Here is a 10806-nt window from a genome sequence, read left to right as displayed (position 1 = left end):
TTTTACATTTGTGTCCCTGGTTTGGCAGTGAAAAAAATGGCAAAATCTTGATCCTGCTTCCAAGTTGCAAAACTACTTATAGAACAGGCTGTCTGGTAGACTTGATGGGTTAAAGAAGTCTTGCATCACCAAAAAAAGAAAAATGGTTATCTCTTCAATATCCAAGGACTCCAAGAATATGTCTTTGCTGGCTTTTCCAGGGTATTCTGTAACACATTTTCCCAGAAAAGGTGTACTTTATATAAAAAGATCAACCCGAACATCTTTCCATAGGTAGTATTAGAAAGTATTTCATTTAAAGTCATCTGATTCTGCAATCGTTAATATGTAGCAGCATTCATAAAATCACAGGTTAATATGCTATCTCTGTAAATAAACAGGGAAGGAGTTTGCTTTGTGGACAAGTCTTGAAATGCACCTTCTTGTTTCAAGCTATATTCTGCAGGTTTCCTGAATGGAAATAATTATTCTTCTCAAATGCAATTACTGTCCCTGTCCCGTAAGCAATCAAACTTAGGAGAACAGCAAGTGGACAGACTGCTAGGCAGTAATCTAGGGATCTGAAGTCCCCACATGTCAGCCACTAATCAGTATTTGCCTACTCTCACCTTGTGGTAAAAGTGAGTTCAGTGAGGGCTGACCTATTTGCCACATTCTTTGGAGATTAAACCAGACAGTAATGCATGGCAACACAGGCAATTACGGGAGAGCTGATCCATTGTAAATTCACACCCTACTTTAGCCCGCAGTTACTGGCTGATGCGTTTATCTCTGCAATTTACTTTCCTGGTATTAATATGAGACCACACATGACTTCTTCTCAGAAGACATGTAAGATAAAGACTAGGGCAAAACCACATGGGATGTTATTGGTTGCTCTGCCAGTCTTCAGGCCCGCTAGCATAAACCATTGTGGGATTTTTAGACATGGGAAGTCAAATTCCAATGAAAGAGTTAACGTGGAGCGTAACGTTTTGGTATGTGAGAAAATCTTGCTATGTCTCTATAACACTGGGTGAGGACTAGGCAGATTTTTTTAAGGTGCTTTGTGTTTTTTGTGAAGAAATGCAATAGACCAGGTACTCAGCTGCCATGGACTTCAGAAAGACAGCAGGAACTTTTGGTTTTTTCAAAATGGGACTCAATATTTCATACAGCACTCAAAATAATGTAAGTTATAAGGCACTGGATTTGTTCAACCACAAATGCTCGATTTTTTCAGTTTAACATGGAGAACAAAAGTTTTCCTCCTTACCCACTTTGATTATGTCGGATTTGCAAGCTACAGTGAATAATTCACTACTTCTGCTCTGATCAGTTTAAAAAATTTAACTTCTATTATCTTCAGTTACCATTTATTTTTGGAAGGAATAACTCTGGTGAATAAGACAACTTTTATTTGTAATCTTCTTGTCTAAGGCATCTTGAAAGTATTAGTTTACATTTTTGTATGAAAGCATTGGTACTGAGACATAAGACATGCCTGTATTAGTTAGTGGCTGGGTAGGTAGGAGTACCTGGAAACACTCAGATGTAGGCTTTATCTCTGTTCTCTTTACAGAAACAATAATCTCCTGAAACCACTGTCAACATCTGTAGGGTAGTTTTCTTTTTTTCCCTTTGCATCACTCATTGATAGGTCAGATTAATTGCTAATTCAAATATATCCTAGTCAACTCCTCTGCACGCTTCTCCTTTACGCTAGCTCAGTCTTTGATCTTTGCTGCTACTTTGTTCAACACTCAGGCCATCTTCAACATGTTTAGTACTTTCTACACATCCACTGGGATTTCAGGTATTAATAGCTTTTTGGCAATCAAGATATTTTATTTGGTCATAATTAAATTCCCTTCTCACTACTGCAAACAGGCACAAGCCTTTCAAACTAGTTTTCATGCAGAGTGTACAGAAGCATGCACTGGAGCACCCTTTGGCTACATCAGCATAAGGAACCTCTTCATTGAGAATGAGGCTAATAGTACCAGTGTCCTGCCAAGTGATTACTGTAGCCAATAATCAAATTTTCCTAGTGTGTATGAAATGGCTAGCATAAGTAGGATCAAAATGTTAAAACCTTTGCCTACGTGTGGCTGTACTTCAGTTTTGCAGGATTTAATATCAGCAGTATTAAGATCATTTGCTCACAACAGTAGTATTAAGGTCCCCTAAGGTGTCATCAACTTCAAATTCAAACTTTGCAAGGGCATAAGGTAATAAATTGGGCAACTGGTGTGATTTCTCCCCTAGACAGCATCAGAAATGTGCACTGCCATAATGACTCCCCTTCCTTTATTCTTGTATTTTTCTCCCTGGGGACAAGCCCTTTTGTAATGCACTCTAAGTATGGAATAACTGGTTATTCTCATGTCTTTGTTTTCAAATATATTTGTTTGTCTTACCTCTGGGTACCTATTTCACGCACAGTGAAAACAAGGGTTACTGCAAGACTACAGCAAGTAGATCGGCCCTTCCACTGTGTCTGGAGTTGCCTTGGCAAGTTTAGCCCTCTGGGTAGGATACTCCGCTGTCTCAAATGGCCTCTCCACATGTTCATCTACAAATGGGATGCACAGCAACAGCATTGGTAATTACCACTATGTGGGCTGTAATCTGGGTAGCTCAGTTAACCACAGTACTGATCATCGTAACGTCAGCAGTAGCCAGGGCCTTATGAAGAATACAGAATACATTGGTTACTGGCCCACATGCTGCCATGTCTTGACTGCTATGTTACCTCTGCTTACTGGATTAAAGTAACCTCTGCATGTCTACTTATGCTGCTTACACACCCAATGGAAAGCAGGGTGGACAAAGCCTTCTAATCTCTTTTTATCAGTATCATGCGTCTGGACATTTGCTAATTGCTAATTTCAGTTCTCATACCTTTGATTAAATCACTCTTGGTGGTTGGTTCTTTTGTGCCATTAATCTATGGGTTACTTTTTGAGTATCTTTCTTCCTTGAGAAACCTTGGGAGGAGGTGTTGCTGCAGTGAGTTAACACCAGTACAGTTTGCTACCCAAGCCATGTTTCCTTTCCTAATTTTCTGCAGCTTTCTTACCCCATCAAATAGAGAGTGCAGCTCAGCATGCAAGATCTGATTCCCAAGGAAACAACTTGATTTTTCATTATCAACCTTCTTGCAAACCTGTCAGGACAGAATAGAGAAACTGGCTCTGTACAAAATCATGATCATCTCTTAAATTAAAGTCAGATTCTTATGGAGCAAGCAATACTTTGTATAGGCAGTAGTCTGTGCTGTGCTATATATTACAGGTATTCCTTAAATATTGCTATTTGGGTGCCAGAAGCAACAGTGACAGCATGGAGAACTGTGCAGAATAGAGCACGGCTTCCCAGCTCAACTGTGCTCAGCAATGTATGGGAGCCCACGTTGTTCTCTGTTGCTGCCCTTGGACTGCTTTCAATAACCAGGTTAGCTCATTTAAGGTGAGCTAAAATTAAGAGCTCTAACGAGGATGTCCTGAGGTGGATCTTTTGGCTCTCGTGCTGCTATTTACAGCTGTGATAAAAATCAGTTACATATTTATTCCTAGTAATAAGATCTTAAAATGCACCTTATGTTTGGCAGGCTTAGATCACGTTTTTTCTTCTAAATATCTCCTGAGGCTCTGTTCTGGGCAATCTGCCTAGTAACAGCTTCCACTAGCTTTGCTTCATTGTGTCATCTTGAATCATAATTTCAGCTGGAAAAGTCAGTTCTTTTTGTGGGAAAACGTCATCCAGTATCATGATTTTAGCCATTTTTTTAATAACTTGGTATTGGGGAACAGACTTTCTCTTCAATTTTAATTTTCTCCATGCTTTACAGAAACAGCATTTCAATCAATTTTGTACCCATTCTTAAATTTCTGCTTGCTTCTCTTATGCTGAAGTTTAAAATCTACTTTTTTATTCCAGCAATGGAAACAATCCCTGGTATTTAAATCTTACCATTTTTACTGATCTCATATTATGAAAACAAAGAGGCTTTTTATTTCTATTTCCTGGGCGTATAAACAGCCAAAGCCCAAAGCCCAAAAACAGCCAAAGAAGCACTTGGTTTCCTTAAATGCTTGTTCTTCACTTGACCAAAGTTTTATTTTTTTCATTAAAAATATGTCAGAAACTAAGCCTTAATTTCAAATCTATCACACTTTAGAAAACTTGCAGAGAAAATATTTATTAATTTTCTCAAAACATTAAAAATCAAACCACAAACTTCAACTCAAGGGAACTACTGACTACTTAGAAGAAAAGAAATTGAGAAAAACAATTTCACAGCAGAGGAAATAAAAGAGAAAGGTTTCTACACTCTGTGCATTTTGTGGAGGGTGCTGATGGGATTATTTGACTATTGGTAATTAAAAAACAATCTGCGTAACTTCATCTTAAGCAGTGTCCACCAGCAGGATAAGACTCTAAGACTGCAACAAACGGTTTGTATCTCAGGTTCTACCTTCCTCTCTGGCAAGGTCTGATTAATCCCCATTTCCTATATGATTCGAAATAACAGGGTTCACTTTCTCAACAACACTGATGAATAATAATTACAATCTACCTCCAAAGAGTGCTCAACATGAACATCAAGATGAGGCAACACAAAGCTGATCTATCTGTACGGTACTGGAATCTGTTGCTTCTGCGTGCAATTTTAAGTATCAGTCCAACTAAATACTACAGTACATTGTTACCTCTTGTCTGGCTCCACAAATAAAATTCAGTTTTGTTCCCTTTTAATTTTTTACCAACTGTCTGAATTTTTTAAATGTTTTTTCTGAACTCTTTCTAATTTGTAAATAACTTTATGATAGCGTAATAACTTTGTGATAATGTGGTAATCAGAAGCCGCAGTGATGCTTTTGATGCAGTCTGTGCAGGGATGCTAGACAAAGAAGACTGGAAAGTCTGAATCTGATCTCTCTGCTAATTCTGGCAGCAAAGGTATGTGAATTTATATCCCTGCCATCCTGGCTGAAATGACAGGCTGCTTGGTTAGCATTAATTTGTGGTATAGTTGTGGTTTGTGCATGCTCACAGTTCATCTACCGCATGAAAATCTCCTGTTGAAACGAGTAGATGAATGCTTCATGCCACTGGAGTCTCTCACTAATGCTCATATGAGACAAACATCAAATGCTGCATGTTGCTAACATTTGAGTTGTTTTCTCATTATTATCAGCAAAAAAAGTGAGCACTTTCAAGGTAGAAATAAACTTATCCATTTCCAGAGGTAGGAGATGGTTTTGAGAGTAATTGGCCTCAATGTTTTGATCATACTCCTGAGAAAAGAGGTGAACCAGTTTGAGAGGCTCCCTTCATCACACTGCCTGAGGTTATTTTCCCTGTAGCTGAGTGCATCAAAAGGAATGCATATTTCAGCTGCACCATTTCAGTCGAGCATCCTGCTTTCACTGGGATTAAAGAAGTACACTGCATTCTCTATCTGCATTATGGAAGTAGTGATCTTCAACAAAAGAGGGAGAAAAGAGGTAAGGGTGAAAAGCAAGAATCATGAAAACTCTGACAGAGTCCTTAATTGCTTAAAATGGCAATTGCTTTCAGGGGCAGTTATGACATACGTCCTTGTGTAACATCATCTATACTTCCCTTGCAGCATTACTGATTGCCACTTAGTCATTCATTTTGAATGCTGCATTTAACTTCTTTTTTTATATATAATTTCATTTTCTCTTCTGGTTCTATTCTCCTAAGATTCTTATAAGTTGTTACTCCTATTCCAACTCTTCCCATTCACTTATCAATTTCACTGATATTTAATTTATTTCCTTCTTAAGGCCATTAATAAAGATAAAGATGGGTCAGAAGTGCAATCGCTGTGGCATTGTTTGGATGCATTGATAATTCAGAGGGTGGAGAATTAATGATTGGCTATTTAAATAAATTTTGAACCCTACTTCTTCTATTCATGAGAGGACACTTAATTCCAGTACCAATCTATTATTATTTATGCAATAATAACAATAGCTGCATTTACATACTTGTAATAATATCCTCCACATGAGGAATTGCAAGGATTACAAATCCATTATTATCACCAGTTTTCATAGATAAGGAAGAAGCAAAAAGAGAAAAGCCGTAAGCCTTAGCTAAATGTCAGTTAGATGACATTTCACTTCCATTTCATTTCATTTTCTTGTACACAAAACACAAGTCTTTTCCCTATTAGCTTTTCATCAGCTCGGTTCTTATAAAATTGTTGAAAAGGGATGCTGGGAAAAGTAGTTGGAAAGTAAGAGGTGGCACAGATATGCGGTCATACTCCTAAGGGACAGAGGAAGTGTTCCCATGTGTTCAATTTAGTGTCTGAAGGCCTGACCCTGTCTAGACTTACTGGACCTTGATTGTGCCTTCTTGGATGTAGTCATCCTCAAAGACTTTCTGTCTCCCTAGGTCTACTCTTTTTCCCAGTAGATGATTTCTGGAAATCAACCCTTCAGCTGTTCTTTTCTGTTACTAAATATCACAGTTACATGGGCTTATAGAAGCTGCACATGAAACCAGTCTGATAAGAACTGACTTCTTGGTTAAATACTTACAAATCACTTCATGCTCTTCTGGTTAAGAGTATCATTTAGATTACCCAAACCTAGATCTTGCCACCACATTTTCAGGATCAAATTCACAATTATATGTCCTATCTTTTCTTGCTTTCACTGGTTGTGGTAAAGGAGTCATCAAAGGAGACTCTTAACAATTACAATGGTTTCAACAGTTATACAGTCTGTGGAGCAGCATGCCCGATATTTTATACATCTCTCAACCTTCTAAAGACCCCACACAGTCACACAGACTGGTGAATTAGCAGCAGCAAATCTGTATCCTATTTTCTCTGCAGGGTCCTACGATCTGATAATAAACAAATGTGGTTTGGTATTTATGGTTTGGGTTTTTTTAGACATTGAAACAAGATACCACAGCTGTATGTCAAATTACAGCTATAATGGTGATTGCTGTTTAGATGTCTGTTGCACCTCTTTTGAAAGGTATATGTTAAAATGAGCAATGTACGTTATCACATTATGGCCTCCTATTCTTTGAAATACTCTCTGAAATACTCTTTGAAATAATGCACTGAACAATGGCAACATGTTGTAATAACTTTAGGCCATGATCTGGTATCAAGAACAAGTTCATCTTTCATGCATGCACAGCCTTAAATTTACTACTTTGAGCTGCCCAGGTTAATCTACTTTTAGTCAGTTCTTTCTGATAGTCCAATTATTTTCTCCAAAACTTAACATTAGCAAAGTCTCAAGTCAGTCATTTATGAGGAAAGGTGTCAAGAACAGATGTTGAGTAAACTCAAGTCTCAGATTTCTTAAACTGGAAGGCATCCACAGATGATATCCTTCTGCCCACACCCTTTATTTTCATTAAAACGTAAATTGCAGTGTCTCAGGGCTTTCTGAGGGAGAGGTGAAAATAGATTCAAGTTTCTCTGGCCAAGCTTAAGCTAGTCACGTAGGGACCACATGCAATCTAAGGGCTGCATAGAGGAATGCTATGCACAGACTAGCATGTGCTGCTTCTCTGGCAGGTTTCAGAGGACTGTCTCAGTGCAATAGTGTCCTTTGTGAACTGGACCTCATCCATGTTCAATTTGACCAGCATGTGGGCAGAAAAGATTGTAACTTGTAGCTATTTGGCTAATTGCCCTTAAATGACCACTTCTGTCAAAGCTTTAACCACAGATGTAGTAGTCAGTATTATCTACACTTTTACAGGTCAAACCTCATATTTAAAATGTCACTAGTGAACTGTTTAGCAGCCAGTGTAACAAGTTTGATAAGTTTTATTGCAGTTAATAAATATTAAGTGACATTTTTTGAAATATTCAAGAATGCAAGTATATAAAATATACTGCAGTGAGCATGGCAATTGTACCATGCTTAGCTGCTATAAGGTGGACACTCAAAAGGAAATTTCCACCAGATACATATCTGAAAAATATGCTTTCTTCTGTTGTTTTGACATGGATATCTAACAGAACCTATGGATCCAGCATGACCAAAAGTTGTGAACTTGCACAACAGGCTGTTCACATGGTTTCTCAACTCTGTTCTTTTCTAGCTATTTCCAGCCCACATAAATCTGTAACTCAGTTTGGCCACATATGAAGTAAGCTGCTGAACAGCACAAGCTGGATCTAATGGAATTGATATGTACAGCTGGGTATTATCTTCCTACAGAAGGCATCACAACTGTCATATCATCATGGATTTCCTGTATGGTCAGATAACAGAACAAAACACAGGATAACACCAGTTGAAAGTCATCCATGGCAGGTTACTAATTACCCAGTATGCAGGTGAGCAGTCTTCTACTGTTGGTTGTACTCAGTGCCAAGCTGTAGAGGCTGACACTATGATAGGTCTACAGACATCACCATGGGTATATATATACTTTTCCTCAAAGATTAGTGCAGCTATTGAGTGCCAAAGAAATCCTTAAATGAGAAAGTTCTTAAAGTGCTGGAATTGTTACCAGGATCTCTAGCGTTGATCACTAGATCTGTTTTTGGCATCCTGTATGACTTAAGGTATGCCACTCACTTTCCCATGCCTTACTTTTCCAGTAGAAGATGTGGATAATACTTCTCAGTCTTACAAAGGAACTAAAACCAAAATTCTTAGATATTTTCAACATATTCTGATGGGCAAGCAGTGCACAGAAGAACATCTGCAAATGAAAAGGCACTGAAAGGATGAATATAGATGTTTGGACTGTGTAGCAATCCATCATTGAGATATACTGGCTTCCTGTTACTTCTAAAGAGAGTAAGTTAAAATTTGGAAAGCAGCTGATCAGTTGAGTTAAAGCCATTTAGTTTTTAACTTTAAAACAAAATACAGATCATCCAGTGAAGAAGTATATCCATGAAGGCAGGAAGCTAGTAACAGGTTAGGGGATACAACAGAGGAAAGGATGAGGAGAAATGGCATTGCTTGTCAAAGGAAGCAGTTTAGAAATTCACTTTGCTTTATTTAATTGAGTGCAAGTTATGCATTTAGACTAAGATAGCTGCAGAGATTCTCTCAACAGTCAGTGAGAGGAAGAAAGATACCTCCAGAGTCCCTCACCCCACCTATGGTCTGAAAGGAAGTAGGGTTAGACAGTCTCCCCTGTGCTGGCTATGAAGGGGACATGGATCACTAGCTTTGGCTATCTATCTTTCAGATAGTTCAGAGGTGGTAAAATTAATCTTAACCTCCTGTTTTGATTTTTTTCAACAGTAGCCAAAAGCTTAATGATAGCGGTTATCTCAGACTGTAATAATGAACAAAGAGACACTGCACGACTCCATGAGTAAGGATGTATCCTTATTATAAAAGGAATATAACTAACCCTATCTTTTCGATTCTCTGAGAAGTAACGAGGGGGGTCAGCAGAACTGCTACCTTGGACTTCTGGAGGGCAGACTTTGGCCTGTTTAGGAGGCTGGTTGACAGAGTCCCTTGGAAAGCAGTCTTGAAGGGAAAAGGAATCCAGGAAGGCCGGACATCCTCCAAGAAGGAAATCTGAGAAGACATGGGAGAAGACTGATACCCAGCCTGACCTGAGCAGAGATCGGTCCCTTCCGGGTGACTCCCTCCAGTTTATATACTGGGCATGACGTGCTGTGGTATGGAATACCCCTTTGGCTAGTTTGGGTCAGGTGTCCTGTCTCTGCTCCCTCCCGGCTTCTTGTGCCCCTATCAGCTATTAAAGGGTGAATCAGCTTATGGATGGGAATCAGGGAGTCTCGGCTGGTGCAGCATTGCTGCCAATGCACCACTGATCAGCACCTGTAGTTCTTTGACCTTCAGCAATCTCACAACAGAAGGGTCCTCCAAAAGACCAGGCAAGGTAGACAGTGGCTTAATTTCTTCCATCTCCAAGGCAGCTATACCAAAAGGCCACTAGTACTTTTTTGGGTCCTTGAAATACCCTCTCCTGAGATGCACGGAGCCTCTGGACCAGTCACAATGGGGTGCTTTTGCCACCCCTTCCTAGTCTAGCTTACTTCAGCCTCCAATACAGTCAGCTGCTGAGATTCCCCTATCACTCCAGAAATACAAATAGGTTCTGTCTCGATGGCATTAGGGGACATTGCACCAGTGTCTACTAAAGCCTTACATTCCACCTGGTCCATACAGTCCAATAAACCTGGTTGTCCCTCTCCTCCACCTGGCTGGAGGCAGGGCCCCTTTAGTCCTGGTCATAGAATTCTCCACTTGCTTCCTGTATAAATGGATTAGAATTGCTTACTATAGGATCAGGAGTAAGACCAATCACTACACTCTTTCTGGGAAACTGACACTGGAGACTGAAGCAACAACTCTCATGGAAGAACCCCCATTTGAGGTTGTTTTTCCTTGCAATTCATGTACCTATGCCTCCAGGGTTAAGGTAGATTTTCTACCCTAGTTCCTCATGTCTTTCCATGGGCACACAGGTAAAACCACAGGGTACCCTGTGGTGTGTTCCTTCTATATCCTCTGGTTCGATCAAAAGAATACTTACTGCTAGTGGCTGAGATACTGGTCCATACAGGTGGGGAGCAGGACTTGCCCTCTTTGAATTGCTGGAATTCCTGGACAGTTTTTCTCATTCTTTGGACAGCTCTTTCGCAGTCAAGACACAAGTCTGTAGGGAGGAAGAGAGATTTTCTTCATATTGTGGGAGTTGGCAAGCTAATTAATTCACTGTTGGTGCCTCTTTTTCTCTCCAGGTCATGAAGGGAGATATCTCCACCATGCTGTGGGTCTCCGACGAGAAAAGGTAAAAGGCGCAATTATAAAT

The sequence above is a fragment of the Strigops habroptila genome, chromosome 6 (genome assembly GCF_004027225.2).
Source record: "Strigops habroptila isolate Jane chromosome 6, bStrHab1.2.pri, whole genome shotgun sequence".
Taxonomy (NCBI): Eukaryota; Metazoa; Chordata; class Aves; order Psittaciformes; family Psittacidae; genus Strigops; species Strigops habroptila.
Note: the sequence above shows the minus strand (reverse complement) of the source record.